Source organism: Marmota monax, unplaced genomic scaffold (genome assembly GCF_021218885.2).
Source record: "Marmota monax isolate L192 unplaced genomic scaffold, Marmota_monax_Labrador192_F-V1.1 WCK01_AAM20220418_F8-fsc00020, whole genome shotgun sequence".
Classification (NCBI taxonomy): Eukaryota; Metazoa; Chordata; class Mammalia; order Rodentia; family Sciuridae; genus Marmota; species Marmota monax.
In genome coordinates, this window is record NW_026692912.1 from 7,915,775 (window position 1) to 7,933,415 (window position 17,641).

Genomic DNA, 17,641 nt, shown 5'->3' on the forward strand with positions numbered 1-17,641 from the left:
GTGCAGGGAACAGAATGTGCAGAGAGAGCTTCGAGAGACAGAGAAAGATGATCCAGAGAGGCGGGAAGGACCACCTGGAAGGAGGCAGACTGGAGCCAAAGCACACAGCACGCGGGTCTCCCTTGGGCTTGGGACTGTATCCCAAGAGCAACGGGAGCCTTTGAAGGATTCAAGCAGGGAGTGACATGGTCCACGTGAGAGGTGCTCCTTATCTTCAAGAGGCCTGGGTGCTCACATAGGAAAAGGGTCCATGGAAAACCCCCTGTGCGCCTCATTTTTAGCCAGTGCTCACAGGCACTCCAGGGTGGGGAGGCTGAGGCGCCCCCTGGTGGATGGAGGGGGAGCAGCAGCTGGGGGCCTTCAGGTGAGTAGGGAGATCAGAACCTGGATTCTAGGAGGCTGCTTACCGGATCCCAACCGTGTTTGGGCTGGGCCCAGGAATTGAGTTGTGCAGTCAGATCCTGCATGTTGAGATATTGTAATTAAAGGTTTGTCAATATTTCCACTGAAAAGGCAATTTTCCCGAGGGCATCTGGTTTGGGGATTTTTTTTTCCTTTGTTTTCCTCTTGGTATACGGGAGCCGGGCAGGTCTCCTGATTGTGCATGCGACACAGGTCTTTCAGAGTAACAGCAGTCTGCACTATTGGCCAAAATGACTGTATTCATCTTAATTTTTAACATCTATTGCCTTGGAGTAGGTTTATAATTAAATGTTTGGATGCACCAGCAAATAAGAGGAAGGAAGTTTCCTTCCCTTGAAAGGAAGTTTCTTCATTCCCCCACCCAGCAAAAATCCTGGTTCCATTGCTTTACCTCAAATGGAACAAGAATCAGACTTACAAAGCAGAACATTGTGATGGCAAAGGTCTGGCAATAAACCAAACTCTTTTGTTAAGGTAGTGAGCTCCCCGCTGCTGTTGGTATTCAATCACAACATATCAACTGATGAGCCAGGGATTTGTGTTTTCAAGGTACAGGGACTTGTTCATGAAGCTACCCGGGGGATTCTTTGAACAGGAGCTGCAAGAAAGGTTCTATGGGGTTTTGTCACCAATTCATGGGATTTTAGTGAAACCTACCTGATAACAAACAGTGTGTTCCTCTAAGATGGCTGGTCCCTTCTGGTCTTTTCCAGTCACTCATTCCTGCAGGCCTGACAATGTGGTGGAATTTTCCAAATTCGCACACACTTCCCCGGAATAAAGCTGAGTCTTCCTTATCCTGATTCTGCACTCAAACTGGTTTGGATGGGCCCTCAGGAGCTCCACAGGCTTTGGCAGCCATTTTCTATGGCATCTCAAAGAAGGGCCTCCTTGGAGCCCAGAGAGTTAAGAAGTGGAGTGAGTCCCTTCTCTACTACACAGAGACAGCGCCACAGCCTGCTGCACATCAGAAGTCAAGTTGGGCAGATGTGGGATGGTGTTGGCTAGCGCCAGGGTTTCTAGAACTCCTCATAGAAAGTGAAGGGTCTCATGGCCAAATGAATAACTGCAAAGGAAAGTAGGCCTTGTTTCCCAGGAACACTCCATGCTGATCTTTGTTCAAGGGGTCTCAGTGCTACCTTGGGCTTCGCCATCCCACATTCAACATGTCCCCAGGGAGGGCCCCAGGGGAGAGCCTGTGGGTAGTGAGGATGGTGCAGCCGCTGTCCTATGGAGCACCCTACCTGCTTCCCCATGGGGCTGTGGTCCCTCTGTCTGTGCCCCGTGCTGCCTGGCTCTGTACCCTGCAGGTAGTAAGTAGGCATCCACGTAACATGTGTGGAATGAACAAACAAATGAATGAACCCCACTCACTCTGACTCCTGCAGTCAGTGGAAACTGTGTTCAATCCCTTTCTCCTCCCTGTCTTCCTCACTTAGGAGCATTTAAGTGCATCTGGACCATCTTTGGTGCCTGTGCCACACTCCCATGCTGACCACGCCCCTTCATGTCCACGATGTCATCTGGCCTGCCATGTTAAGGTAAGGGAAATGAGATGCTGAGCTGCAGTTAGCAGCAGCAGGACCCCAACCCTGGAGCCCGGACTCCAAGGCCCGGGAGCTGGCGGCCATACCTCCAAGTCCTCAGAAAGCAGCAGCTGCAGAGGGCCCAGCCCTCATTTCCGCCTCCCGCAGACCACCCACACTTTGTCCCTGCCTTTCCCTTCTGATGTCACCACAGCCGCTCTAAGGCTTGTTCTGTGAGGGCTCTTCCTCGGTAGGCAATTACCTGAGTTCATATGGTTAATTGAAATATTCCTTTTCCTTGGGTTTTAATTCATCCAGCGTCGTTGCAGGAGCCACAGATAATAAGACCTAATTTATAATTAGGGCTTATCAAGAATCAGCTAATTTCTAGACCCCTGATTCCCAAGGAGGCAGTGCGGGGTGGGGGCTCCTCTTTCCTTTCCAGGGAGTTGCTACCCACGAAGCTCAAAGAGGCACCAGGGAGGGAGGAGAACTAATTGGGAGCTGGCCCTCCATCTTGGACAATTTATTAATTGGATTATGGGAAATCTCAGGCCCCAGGCAAATCCCAAGGAGGCACGGCTGCCTCCCCTGGTTTGTGGGGAGAATATTAGACACAAAGACGAGACCTGGGTTCCATTTGGTCTTTCAGAAGCTGAGAATCTTTACATAAGTCACTGAATGCTGCCTTGCCTCCGTGTCCCCTGCCCTGCAGTGGCCAGGACCGTCCTTGCCCTGCCGAGTTCCAGGGGCTGTCATGGGAATGACGTGAGAGGGTTCAACAGGTACCTCTCAGGAGCAGTTATGATTATTTTGGGCGACTTGTGTGCATGAGATGGGCCCCAAAGACCAGTCAGGAAAGGGTGTTCCAGCCCGGGAAACCATGTCTCAGAGAGAATGAGGCTGGCCAAGACTCCACGGGAAGTTAAGAGTTGGGAGTCTTTGATTCTCGTTGTCCTCTAGCATCTCCCGGTCCCAGAGGTCTTGGACTCCAGTCCCTCTGTTGCTTTCCTACTGCAAGCTTCGCTACCCCTGGAAGCCTCTCCAACACCCACACAGCCAGTTTGAGTGGCGGAGAGTGGGGGTGGGGGGCCACAGCAGAGTGGGCACAGCTCTGGAATCATGTAGGTCTGGTTTCAAACTCACACTCTGCCTTTTAGCAGCTGTAGACAGCAGAATTCCTGTGGTTGCGTGTGAAAAGCCAGAAACCCCATCCAAATGAGCTTAAGCTTAAAGGAAAGATGAGCCAATGTCTCCGAAAACTCTAAAGGAACAGCTTTGAGTGCGGTGGGATGCGGGTGCTCAGGGATGACCGTCCCGGGTGAGGGAGAGGCGGTGGAATGAGCCTACGATGTGAGTAGAATTTCCACCCAGGAGAGAAGCGGTCTGCAATGAATGGGAGATTGAAAGGAGAAGACGCCAGGTCATCTTAGGCCACTCTCTCACTATCTGATCCTCTGTCTTTCCATTCAGCTGTGCAATAGGGTCAGCCTCCATGTTTCAGGAAATAAGATTAATATCCAAAAATCTACTACATTTTTAATTCTAGCAATAAACAATCCAGATAGGAAATTAAGTAAGTTTTTTTTTCCATTTATAAAAGCTACGAAAAGAATATTTAAGGATAAATTTAACAAAAAAAGGTGCAAGACTTAGCCTCTAAAAACTTCTACAAACCATTATTGAAAGAAACGAAGAAAGACCTAAATAGAAGCAAAACACACGCTGTGTTCATGGAAGACTTCATTTTGTTAAGATGCAACAGTCATCAAACTGCTCTATGTACTCAGTATAATCCCTAGAACATTACAGCTGACTTTTCCCCTCAGAAACTGAGAAGCTGATCATAAAACTCATATGGAAGTACAAGGGGCTGGCGGCCCAAATCAATCTTGAAAAAAAAAAAAGTCGGGGGACTCACTTCCCAATTTAAAAACTTTCTCCAGAAGTCCAGTAATCAAGACAGTATGGAACTGACAGAAGGATAGGTATATAAAATCTGTGGCACAGAATTGAAAGTGCCTACGGATTTTTGACGGGGTGCTAGACAATTAAACGGGAGAAACAATAATCTTGTCAATAAATGATACTGGAATAATAGCTATCTACGTGTAAAGGAGTAAAGTTGAACCCCTGCTTCACATATTATTAAAAAATTAACTGAAAATGAATCAAGATCTAAATGTAAGAGCTAAAACAATAAAACCCCTAGAAGAAAATACAGGTATAAATATTCATGACCTTGTATTAGGCAATGGTTTCTTAGCTATGGACCTAAAACACGAATTACAAAAAAATATAGAGGTAGATAAGCGAACTTAATCAAAAGTAAAAAACTTTTAATTTTTAATGAAAAGGACACTATCAAGAATGTCACAAAGAGAATGGAAGAAAATATTTGCAAATCTGATACAAGAATTTCATGTAACCTATAAAGAAATATTGCAATTCAATCAAAATATTAAAAATTGGATTTTTAGTCAACCATCAAAAGATTTCTCAAAAAAAAAAAAAGACATACAAATGACCAATAAGCTCAATAAAAGATATTCAACATCATTAGTCACTAGAAGAATGCAATTCAAAACCAAACCACTTGACGTCCACTAGGATGGCCATAACCAAAAAGATGGGCCCATAGCAGCATTGGCAAAGATGAAAAAGAACTGGAACTTTCTTACTGGCTGGTAGGTACAGTGGTGCAGCCACTGGGGAAAACAATATCATGCTTAGAGCTACCATGTGACCAGGCACTTCCATTCTCAGCAATTCCACTCCCAGTCTCAAGAGAATTAAAAACATGCGTATACAAACACCTACCTGAAACTAAATAGCACCATTATTCATAACAAAGAATAGAGAACCCCAAAAGTGCATCAGCCGATCATTTAATCAACAAGACAGATTCTAGCCTGTCAATGAAATATTATTCAGCCATAAAATGGAGTGAAGTGCTGACACCTGCTAGGACGTGGACACACCTGGAGGACATCAGACTAAGGGAAAGAATCCAGTCGAAGGAGACCACATGTGCAGTTCCTCTTGTGGGGAATGTCAGTCTAGGTTTGATCTATACAGACGAGAAACAGATGAGTGTCTTCCAGGGGCTGGGAAAGTGGTGAATGGGGAGTGACTTAGGGGGTCAGGGGTTTCTTTATGAGGTGGTGAAAATGTTCCACGGTCATTCAGTAGTGATGGTTGCACACCTGATGGGTCCATTAAACCCACTTACTTTTACACTTAAAAAGGTGAATTGATGGCCTATGAACTCTATCTCAATAAAACTCTAATTTTAAAAACTGGCACCAAAACATCTACCAGAGAGGGTAATTGGGGACATAGAATGAATTATGGCATAAATTAATAAATGAATGATGCATCCAAAGCACCTAGCTCCGGGGAGGCACACAGGAAGTCTGCATGGGGGGGACCCCCACCCTCTTCAGCAATTCCTTTTTCATTTCTAGGGTAGAACTTTGAAGCATTTCACAAAGAGAGCTGTGCCATGCTTGGCTCCTCCCAGAGCAGCCGGGGTCATTATTAAGATGGCTGGCTAGTCTTTCGATGTTAATGAATAAGATATCCCTTTCCCTGACAATGCATCAACCTCTCTAGGTGGGAGGAGGCAGCCTCGGCTCTGAGTCCAGACAGGCCTCCCTCCAACTATTTCCACTCGAAGGTTTCATTCTACATTTCAAACTGTCCTTCCATGAGGAGGCTAAGAGAACTCAGGTTCTGGGCATTTGGCTAAGGGAGGACGATGACAGGGCTATTTCAAGTCACTGGAGTTCAAGGGTACCTGCCTCAGCACTTTTGTTGAGATTGATTTGTTGCCCTGCTCACTTGACCTTGATGCACAAAACAGTTCCAAGGGGCAGGGAGCACCATTCTAACCAAGGGAGCAGATGTGTCCCGCCAGCCAAGCCTATGGCCCACAGTGACGTGGTCACCAAGCAGTAGTAATGGAGCCAGAGGACAGCTCGGTAGAGTGGTCCAGCCACCTGGGCAGGGAAGGCCCAAGGTTGTGAAATAAGTCAGTGACAAAGTTAGCATTTAGGCCCAGGTTGGTATAACTCAAACACTTCTCCCTCCACGCCAGGATAAGTGTTTACCATGGCGCCAGCTGATGCTTTATGTAGATCCACCCCTTTAATTCATATGGCAGCTCACGAGATGCACGGGATTGATGGGCTCATCTTCCAGGTGAAGAAAATGGGAATCCCCATTTTACAGACAGTTTAAGTAACATGCCCAAGGTCACAGGGCTAATATTTGAACCCAAGGAACACGGCACTAGAACCAGGCTCTCAGCCTCCTACCCAGCCTACCCCTGTCTGTTTATTGCTTTGTGAACAAAAACACAAATGAGCTCCTGCCGGGTGGAAGCAGGATAGTTCAGCTGTCCACAGGGACCAAACTGACCTAGAAATGATCACCTCCCCAAAACACCCCATGCAGAATGGAGCCAGATAATATCCCTCTTTGAAAACATTCTTGTACCCTAGTTTCCTGGGGAGCCCAGAGCAACCTAACCAGTGTGGAATGTGCTACACCTCTCAGGACCACTGATCAGGCTGAGATGCACATACTGGCTGTGCTCTGTTAGCCTTTAGCCGTCCAGTCTGCTGGAATTTGTTACTTGGAATGAGCAGGAGCACTGCACCAGGAGCAAGGACATCCATGTAAAAATCCTGTGTGTCCTTGAGTGAGTCACTTAACCTCTCTGGCCCTCAATTTCCTCACATGTAATATGGATGTAAAGGGCACCTTCTTTTCCCACACGATTGTTCTGAGGATCCAGAGAACTTTTCTGACCTACAGTTGGGCTTTGGACTTGTATTTGAGTGATTAACCAATCAATACAGAACCCTCAGCAAGTGATGAGGTGCAATGAGAGGGAGTAACCAGTAGGTGGCAGCGCTTCAAAGCAGCCTGTGGGATGGCAGAAGGAACTGCCTATCAACCCTTCCCCACAGGTATATGGAATCTCCACCTCTGACCCAGCCCACAAACCCATAAAGGTCAAAGGGAAGCTCAGAGAGCACAGGTGACATTTCCAGGGATCCGTGACAAGACAGTGGCAGAGCCGGCAGAGCCAGGATGGGGTGGTGTCTTCACGCGGCTCCTACTCACTGGGCTCCTGCGAAGTGCCAACACTGAGTGAGACCTTTCCCCTGAGTTTGACTGCTGCAGCCTGGGGTTCCCGCCCCCACCCCTGCAGCTTCCTGGGTGCTGCTCCCTTCCTGGGTGCTGCTCCCTTCCTGGGTGCTGCTCCCCCACAGCCTAACCTGGCCAGGACAGGGAGACTCCGGTGAGCAGAGCATCCTGGAGGACCAGAGGCCAGGAGGTCTGCAGCCCAGTTCTTGCCTGGTTCCCCTCTGGCTTGCTCCGAGCCCCGGGCCAAGGTCTCCTGAGTAGGTCCTGAAATCAAAGTAGCGGGTAGAAAAGAAAATAATGAAAAACTAGTATATATCTGCCACAGTGCAGGTGAATGTTGTGTTTCTTTTCAATGCCCCCCCCCACACACACACGCGCACACACACACACACACACACACACTCAGCAGGATACACAAGGCTTCCCATCTTGGCATCAGGCTCACAGTTCTGAGAACCCCATCTAAGCGCCATTCCAACTCTGGGTCCTGCGATCCAGTGTCTTCACTCTTCTTGCCTTCACACCTACACGTCACCCCAGGTCGCCGGACCCCTCTGTTCAAGCACATTTCTGACCATATGCAGTTTGCGGCCTCAGCAGCAAGAACGGTCCACTCCACTCGGACCTTGCATTGTCCACCACCAGGAGGGGACGCACGTCTCCTCTCATCCTCGATGCAGCTGCGCGGGGTGGACGCTGACCCCATCTACAGATGAGCAAACGGAGGCTTAAGAAGTGGTGGGATGGCTGAGGTCCCACAGTCAGCTCCGCCTGAGCCTGGGCTTGACCCAGGTGGCCCCAGAGGTGATGCTTGGGCTTCCCTGGCTGCTGCCTGGGGCCCCTTCTGAGAAGAGCCACCACCGCTCTCCAGCTCCCATTTCTCCTGCTCCGAGTCACTTTTATTTTCTCTGTCTCTTTCAAGTTTGATTGAATTTACACTTAATGAATCCAACTTTGTCATTTAGGGGATGTTGGAGCAATAAGGCTTGACAGGTTGTGAGCGATGATGCAATAAGGCGAGCGGGAGCAGGGACGTCCCTGGGCTCCCCTGAGCGATGGCCTGGGCTCCGGCTGGGGAAGCCGCCAGACCCCTGCAGGAGCTCGCTGGGGGAGGGGAGGGTCCTTTTATTTAGGGGCCGGGCTCAGAACAGGCGTTTGGATTAGGACCAGTAAACAGGGCTGGGATGTGGGACGCCGTGAGGTGGACAAGCGGACGCCAGCCCTGCCACGGAGGGGCTGTGCTGTCTCTGGGTAGATGGCTTCACCTCTCTGGTCTTGTTCCTTTCAATGTGTAGAATGGGGTGGTGGCCCGCGGGGGTCGTGGCCCGAGGGGGTCGTTGCTTTATAAACTGGAGGATACGTTGGCTCTTGTTTCAAAGGGAGTTTCTTGACACAAAATGAGCTCCCCGGATGTCCCTCTGCTGTCCTTTACTGGCCGAGTTATAAGGTCAGTTCCAGTCCCAGGCCCCCCCCCCACATGCAAGCCTGGCGGAAGGGCCCCTAAGGGTTAGGGTGAGGAGCAATCTTTAATAACGGAACACAATTAAAAAATCAAAATTTTATTGAAGTGGATCTCACTTTGGTTAGTAAAAACAGGATAGCCACAGAAAAGTTGTTCACAGTTGGGGCAGAACTTTGAGGATTCCCTCCTTTTTATATTGGAATTTTTAATGCTTTTTTGGATGAGGGTACTTGGGACTGAAACCAGAGGCACTTTACCACTCAGCTACACCCTGGGTCCACTTTTCTTTTTAATTTTGAAATAGGGTCTTACTAAGTTTCCTGTTTGACCTTGAACTTGCAATCCTTCTACCTCAGCCTCCTGAGTCGCTGGGATTACAGGTGTGCACCACCGCACCCAGTTTAACCTTTTTTAAAAAATGAAATAACACACACATTATAGAGAGTGCATGAAACATTGAGGTAAAGTTTAATGAATGATGATAAAATGACCTTCTGTGTGACCACCTTCATTACTGTTGCCTTACAAACCTCTGGCCAGAACCATTTCCTTCTCTAGGACAGGAAGCTTCATGCCCATCATCTTTTTGTTTATAGTTTTCATAGTTTTACTACCTAAGTAGGCATCCTGAAAGAGTAGCTTAGCTGGCCTTGATGGCACACACCTGTAATCCCAGTGACTACAGAGACTGAGGCAGGAGGATCACAAGTTTGAGTCCAGCCTCAGCAACTTAGTGAGGCCCTAAGGAACTTTGCAAGACCCTGTCTCAAAATAAAAAATAAAAGGACTGAGGATGTGGCTCAGTGGCAAAGTATCCCTGGTTCAATCCCCAGTCAGTCATTCATATATATTTATATATATATATATATATATATATATATATATATATATATATATATATGCCTATTTTTGAATTGCATATAACAGATTCATACTATATGTGTTTTGTGTGTATCTATCTTAAAGTCAATATTATGTCTTTAAAATGTATCCAGTTGCATGTAGCTATAGTTGGTGCATGTTTAATGTTGTATAACAACACATTTTATATCTGTACTGCAATTCATCTACCCATTTATTTTTAGTGTTGGTGAATAGCTAGGTTGTTTTGTTTATATTTTCTAATTTTTCTAGGATGAATATCTTGGGACAGGTGGCATGCCTGGCACAATTGTTGAACAAATGCATGAAGAGGGATAATGGGGGCTGGTGTTGGGCTCCGGGGTAGAGCGCTCCCTAGCACATTCGAGGCACTGGGTTCGATCCTCAGCACCCCATAAAAATAAACAAATAAATGTATTGTGTCCAACTACAATTAAAAAATAAATATTAAAAAAAGAGTGATAATGGATTTTTTTTTCTTCAATTAAAGAAAAGTTGGGTACTGGAAGGGTTGACTATGAACGAAGATAGATCAAGGGGAGACTTTTCCAGGTTTTCCGATTTTCCCTGGAGCTCAGAGGAGACGGATCAGGTTCAAGCAGAAGATTGGTGGATGTCATCTCCATTACCTAAAAGCCTCAAGCATATTTGGGTGTCCCATTTAAAATAAGAATAGAGTAATATTGAAAATGAAGAAAAATTCCCCCCATCATAGTGTTACACGTGTAATTAGAGAAAATTAACATTTACAGAAAGCTCTGCAGCAAGTAGGCAGAGCAATTAACTGGGAGTCAGAGAAGGCAGCTGGACTCGAGGCTCTTCCGTAAACCAGCAGGTTTGTGTCCCAACATCTCAGAGCCTCAGTTTCCCCCTCTGTAGAATGGAGACTAATTCCTCAAAGGATCTCATGAGAGGACAGCAGTGACCGACTTTTGGGAACCCTATGGAACAGGTAGCGAAGTTTTCAGAAGGCCACTCCCCGACATGGAAATACCAGGTCCTCACTGCCCGCCACACAATGCCCTGCCTTAGTCACAGAGGGGCAGAAATAAGAGGACCCTCCTCCTGCCTACGTAACAGGGAGAAGAAGCCAACTGGAAATAAAAGTGACCACTCTTGATTGTTAGGAATCTGACCTGATCAGAAAGGCTGGGGGTGGGGGTGGGGATGGGGGTGCTCAGACCACTCCTAGGGTCTCTCTGGCTCCCTGGGAGAAGGCACCTCGGCCGAGCCAGGCACGCAGCAGACACTGCAGGATGAAAACAACCATCATGTTTTTATTTGTTTGTTATTATTTTATTTGGGTGCAAGGGATGGAACCCAGGGTCTCTCGAATGCTAAGCACATCCTCCACTGCTGAGCTGCGCCCCCAGCCCCACATTCACAGTCTACACACCTGATTTAGGAAGAACTTCCCACCACCACCACCACCCACCTTTGGGTCCTACATATCTTTAAAAAGACAACAAAGGTCTTAGAATCTTCCTGACATTCCGCAGAGGCCCAGTTACAACCATACATCAGAGCCAGGTTCCTGACCTTTTGGGGGCCATTGATGCCTTTGGCAGTGTGGAGATACCCCGTAGACCTCTTTTTAGGATGTTTTTAATTTTTTTGGTACCAGAGGTTGAACCCAGGGGTGCTTAACCATGGAACTATGGAGCCACGTCCCAGACCTTTTTTTTTTTTTTTTTCCCCTGAGTCAGGGTCTGGCTCCTTGCTCAAGACCTTGCCGAGTTGCTGAGTCTGGCCTTGAACTTGTGATCCTCCTGCCTCAGCCTCCCAAACCGCTGGGATTACAGGCATGTGCCACTGTGCCCAGCTAGAATGTTTTTTTTTTTTAAATAAAAACAATGCATACATATCTAAGTACATATGTATTTTTGATGAAAACATTTTACAAGATTACAAAGAAATCAATTACATTGAAATATATTGTTCCTGTTAAAAGAACAAATATATAAAATGGTGGTAGATATGCTCCTTTATTAATGAGTTAAATAATGAGCTTTAGCAGGTGCAACTAACATGATTTTAAAATTGTGAAGGACCTAGATGGTATTTTGGTATTTGCAGCAACTAAACGGTGATAGGAAAGCATCTAGACAGGTAGTCACATCCTAGTATCGCCAGTGCACTTGTGGTTTGTTACCTATGTTTGCACTGGAAGAAAATGTTAAATTTTAATTAAGATATTAAGGAAAATAAAGATATAATTTTATTTCCTATCCACGTTTATAGACTCCCCTGAATGCTAACAGTGCTCTTTGGGTTGAGAGCCCCTCTGGGTGTTTGAAACTGCTTTAATGAACAATGAAGTGGTCCATAACGTACCCACAGAGTCTTTGGGGGAAAATAGCGCTCCTTTTCCCAACACATGAGCACACACACAGTCTCTGCCACCTGTGAAACCCAAGATGGTGGAGGGATGCAGGGCAGGTTGCGGTTGGGGACAGGAAGGGTCCTGGGCACTCCTGCAAGTGAGCACATTTGGGTCCAATACTTCTCAGTGGCTCCTCTGACACCACCCACAACAAGTTCACATGATATTATACCCTGGGCCAAGGGACAATGGGTTCACAACATTCTAAGCCACAAGAGGTAACTCAAATGGCAAACAGAGGTAAATTCCACTTTAGATACTTTGAAATTTTAAAACAAACCCAATGAACTAAGTTTACTGTTTCAGATCTTGGAAAACAGTCCCTTCTACCCCACCCCCCACCGCACACACAAACCCTAAGGAAAATGTGAGGCAGGAAAGAAAGATGATAGCAGGAATAAACAAATTAGAAAGCACAAAAACAGTGGAATCAATAAATAAAACCAAGAGCTGGTTTCTTTGAAACAGCTAATAAAAAAAGACCAACCTCTGGCAAATATAATCAAGAAAAGAAAAGAGGCCCAAATGAAATCAGAAATGAGACTGTGATTATAACAATGAATCAAAAAGATTAAAAAATATTGAGGTGGGACAGTATGAAGTAATGTACTTCAGTAGCAAATTTGTTTGAAATGATCAATTAAACAGATGATAGTCTATAAAGTCATAAACTAATGCAGTTGATACAAGAAATGTGGATTGGATCAGCAAGCAAGGAACAATCTGAGAATGAGAAATGTATTAAAGGATAATCCTCCCACTCCCAAAAGGGACATTTTTACCCACCCTGGTGTCTCTGGAGAAATCTTTCCAAATTTTACAGAACACTACATTTCCATGTTATATAAATTAGACTTTAACATAGGAAAAGAATGGCAAAAAAAAAAATCTGTTAATTCATTTTGTAAGGCGAATACAGTTCTGATTTTAAGTCCTGATAACAACTAGTTTTTTTAGAAAAGAAACAGGATTCAATATAATTTAAGAATACAGTTCCGGAAAGTGGTGTTTAGCAGCACATTAAGAAACTGTGAGTCACCATGAACTTGAAGGACTTCCCCAGCGATGCAAAGAAGGTTCAGCACAGGGGTGCCTCGTAATACAATGCTTCAGATCAATAGATTAAATAATAGGAACCATGTGATCAGAATAGTGCATGCCAAAAAAAATGCATTTCAGTAGATGTTGAAACAGTTTAAAACATAGGAATAGTAAACACACTTCCTTATCATAATAAAGATCTATTTAAAATCAAACCAGCATCTTTTTCAATGGAACAACATTAAAAATTTCCCCATTGAACAAGCAAGTACAAAACCATCATTATCATTCACTCTCATATTGGCAATTCAGGCTGATGTAATAAGACATGAAAAAGAAACCATTGGAATAATTATTAGACAGGTAGAAAGAACGTTCTTTCCCAGATGATGTGATTACATGGTTTAAAAACCTGAGATTCTCATCTAAATTAATATTAGCAATAATACAAAGGCTCAATAACTAATGAGATACCATGATACATAGCTTAAAAATCAATAACTACCCCCAAATAAATGTAATAGCAAGGCAGGAAATGAATTTTAAAATGACATTCAATTCACAATCAAATATAATAGTAAAATACTAAGATATAAACAAGGTGCACACACTCAAAAAAAGTCATAATTTCCTAAGAAAGCATAATAGAAAACTTGAATAATGGAAAAACATATCATGCTTCTCAATAGAAAGTCTAAATATTATAATTTTAGTTTTTATCATAAAAGGATTTCTTGTATAACTTGACAAAATGCATTTTAAAATAAATTGGAAGAGAACTGGCAAAATAGCAAAGAATATTCTGGATAAAAAAAGAGCAATGATAATAGATAACATTTAAACAAGCCATTAAAGAATAATGACTGAAATACTGTGATCCTAGAGCAAAATTAGTACTGTAACTCCATGAAACTAAAAGTCCAAACGCAGACGTAGTGTCATAAGAGAATTTAATTATATAAAATGTGTCATCAAATGAAAAGGCAAGCTGGGCACGGTAGCACACATCTGAATTCCAGCAGCTTGGGAGGCTGAGGCAGGAGGTTTGGGAGTTCAAGGCCAGCCTCTGCAACTTAGCAAGGCCTTAAGCAACTGAGCAAGACCCTATTTCTAAATAAAATTTTTTAAAAAGTGGCTGGGGATGTGGCTCAATGGTTTAGTAATCTGAGTTCAATTCCCAGTACAGAAAAAAAGAAAGAAAGAAAAAAAAAAGCTAAGGCAAGGAAATGCTATGTAATAAAGAAAATAAAGGAGCCAGATAATATAAAAGCAGAGAAATTAAGTCTATACCTAAAAATAAATTCCAAATTTAGAAGAGACCAACCAAAAAAATATATACTATTGACAATCCAGTAGAAGTAAAATGGAGTAACCTGCTTCTTGACACACAATGGGGTTTCATCCCAATAAACCCGTCAGAAGTTGAAAATATCGTCAGTAGAAATGCGTTTAATACACCTGACCTACCTACCATACTAGCTTAGCAACGCAGAACACAAGAAGTAATGCAGACGGCAAACAGAGGTAAATTCCATCTTAGATGCTTTTAATTTTTAAAACAAACCCAGTGAACTCAGCTTACTGTTTCAGATCTTGGAAAACAGTCTTCCCTACCCCAAGGGTATGGTTGTTTCCCCTGATGATCCAGTGGTTTCCTGGGAACTTCATCTCTCTGCCACTGCCCAGCATGATCTCAGAGCATGGTGCTGCGTCTCACTAGCCCCGGAAGGGTCCCAGGTCCACAATGCCAAGTCTGGCTTCTATTGAGAGCATGCCACATTCTGACCATCATCAGGTTGAAAAGCCATGAGTCAAACCATCATGAAGTCAGGCACTATTTGTATTTGCCCCCCTGAGAAATAATAAAAGGAAAATGGAAGAAATTACCAAGAGGAGAAGTTGGCAGGTCCATATTAGAATGTTAAATGAATGCAAATATAAACCCAGAGAGAAAAAGAAAAGAAGAAAGGAGGGAGGGAGGGAGGGAAAAAGACTACACCAGGGAAAAGATTTATATTGAATGAAATCCACTTTTTTTAAAAAATTCACATTTTTTGGAATATGCAGAAAGTTAGGAACTTCTTGACATTTCCATATGGACACACATACATACCTGTTCACATCCATTCTCAGGGACAAAGACAGACATATCCAGAGACACAGAGATATAAATAGCACATAGACTCTTCTAGGACTGGTGGACTCCCTGTGTCCCTCCTTGGACCCAGAGCTAAGAATGTCTGGTCTATCCAAGTTCAAGGCCAGCCTCAGCAACTTAGCAAGACCATGTCTCAAAATAAAAATATAACAAGGGCTGGGGATGTGGCTCTGAGGATAAGCTCCCCTGGGTTCAAACCCTGTGCCAAAAAAAAAAAAAAAAGACAGATCTAGAAAGACTAAGCTCCATTAAAATACTTAAAAACATTCCAAGGCCAAACAAAGGAATGAGCAAGAGGCGTGACCAAACCATTGGCTGAAAAGAAAATAGAAACAGTCCACACAAGGGCAGAGAATCAATAGGCATAAAATATGTTCCAGCTTTTGCCTACTAAATTATCAAATTGGTATGAAACTGATTTTAAAAAGCAAACTAATGCTGATGAGGTTTCAGGAAAATTGCCACACTGCGGGTCCCCTTTGAAAAGTCACTTAAAATACCTAACGAGAGCCCCGGAACGTCAATACTTCGCGACCTCATTGCCCTTTTTCTGGGAATTCACACTCATGAAATGAATTTGAAGTTCAAAGCTCCTTAAAGACCTTCCTCACATAATTTAGGAATTCTGCTAGTCAGTGTGGAAACAGAAGACTAAAGAGAAAAAAGGAAGGGTCAGAATGGGGACCGCTCAGCAATAGGGGGAATTGGCAGAATGGAATGTTGTTCCGCCCATTAAAATGAAAATTATGAAAATAAGAACATGGTTATGGTAGGCTGAATAAAATGTCAAACAAAATTGTGTCCTTAATGTAAAATGGTAGTGAGTGAAACATTTGGTTTTTAAAATTTCCTCTAATGTTACGCATAAAAGTTCTATTCCATGCTAGGAGTGGAGAGGACATTGCACTAAATTCGGATCTGAGGAGAGGGGGCAGGCGGCTGGGGTGCAGCTCCGTGGCAGAGTGCTTGCCTAGCAGGTGTGAGGTCCTGGGTTTGATTCCAGCACCACAAAGGAGAAAGAAAGGAAGGGGCAGGGACCTTAGGGAGTTATGAGGCTGTGACTCAAACCCAGGAGTCCTGCTTTAATCAATAGGGCCCATGAGCTGTTTGGGACAGGTAGGCTCCTGGAAGCTTCTGTGACGAGCCCTGAGATCCGTGGCCTTTGCTCTGATCTGTTCTTCTCTCCTCTTTCTTCTTTCTTTCCTTCTATTTTTTTTTCTGTTTCATTGCCCCTTTTTGAAGGGATTCTTCTTCTATTTCATGATCATGATTTGGACCTACTACCAATCCCATCAAACTCATGAAGCTTTCAAAAATAGCTGGAACTCAGGGATATATTGAAGGAATCTGATATAAATGAGCCCAGTCTGAGGAAGAGGAAATGCTCAGGCCATGTCATGAACCCTGCTCTAGCACACAAGCTCTGCAGCCATGGTCACCCACCACCGAATCTCTAGCACCCAGAACAGTGTGTGGCATGTGGTCACAGCTCAATAAATATAGACGGGTAGATGGATGGATGGAGCAAAGACCCAAGAGAAACAAGATTGAAAACCTCAGGCTCTGAGCAGATCATGGCTGTGAAGGTCCATGTGAAGGTCAAGAAGGGCAAACCAAAAGGTCTCAGAAATGGTTACAGACCATACTCAGACCACTTGGCCGCAGCATTTCTCCCATCTTTCCTTGAGAAGCACTGAGTGAGGGCACACGAAGTACAGATGCATAATCAAGCTGGTAAAGAAAGGGGTGCAGCACCCAGCTAACTCAAAGAACAAAGCAAACCATGCTCGATTGACCCCTGAATGTCTCTGCTCTGTGGGACCCTCTGGTGAAGGCATTTTCCAATCCCACAGTCATATGAACTCAGACCTCATCCTGGTGCTTAGGATCAGGGACTAGCATTGACGAGGAGCTAAAACGCAGTGGAAAGTGAGCTAATCTCAAACCCCAAAATCCTATGGAGGGACCATGTCTGACCACGCCCCCCCAGGGGTGAAGGGTCATGTATCCACACTGAACCAAACTTCCCTGACAACTTCCTGACCAGTCGTCACCATCTATACCACAGGGTACATTAAATGTCCTGAATAGACAACGAAACCTTCAGATACACAAAATTTCCTCTACTTTTCAGTGTCTGAAATTAAAAGATCTAAACTTACTCCTTCTCTGACAGACCTCATCTGAAAAATCCAGCTTGCTTCCAAAGGATAAGTAAAATAGGAACAACATCTGACAAAATTTTAATTTTACCAGTACAAAAGAATGACCCAAATCAGATGTAAAATCAGGGGGAAAAAAATCTTCCCCATGAAACAGACTTACTCCAAGAAACAGAAGGAAAAATTTAAACATCAAATTTATATTTTCCATGAAATTAGAGAACATATTGCATTTTTGAAAGGGTAATCATGTGAGATAAGATCATTTTACTTTAAGATGAAAAGCGTGATTACAGAATTTTAAATGCAGTGGAGGCAGTGAGGAACATATTAAAAATTGAAGAAAATGGAATAAATAATTTAAATTGTCTGTTCAAAAAAAGAAAATCTCCCAGAATTCAGAGAGAAGCATAGAGAGATGAAAGAAGATGAGCAAAAACACTGAAG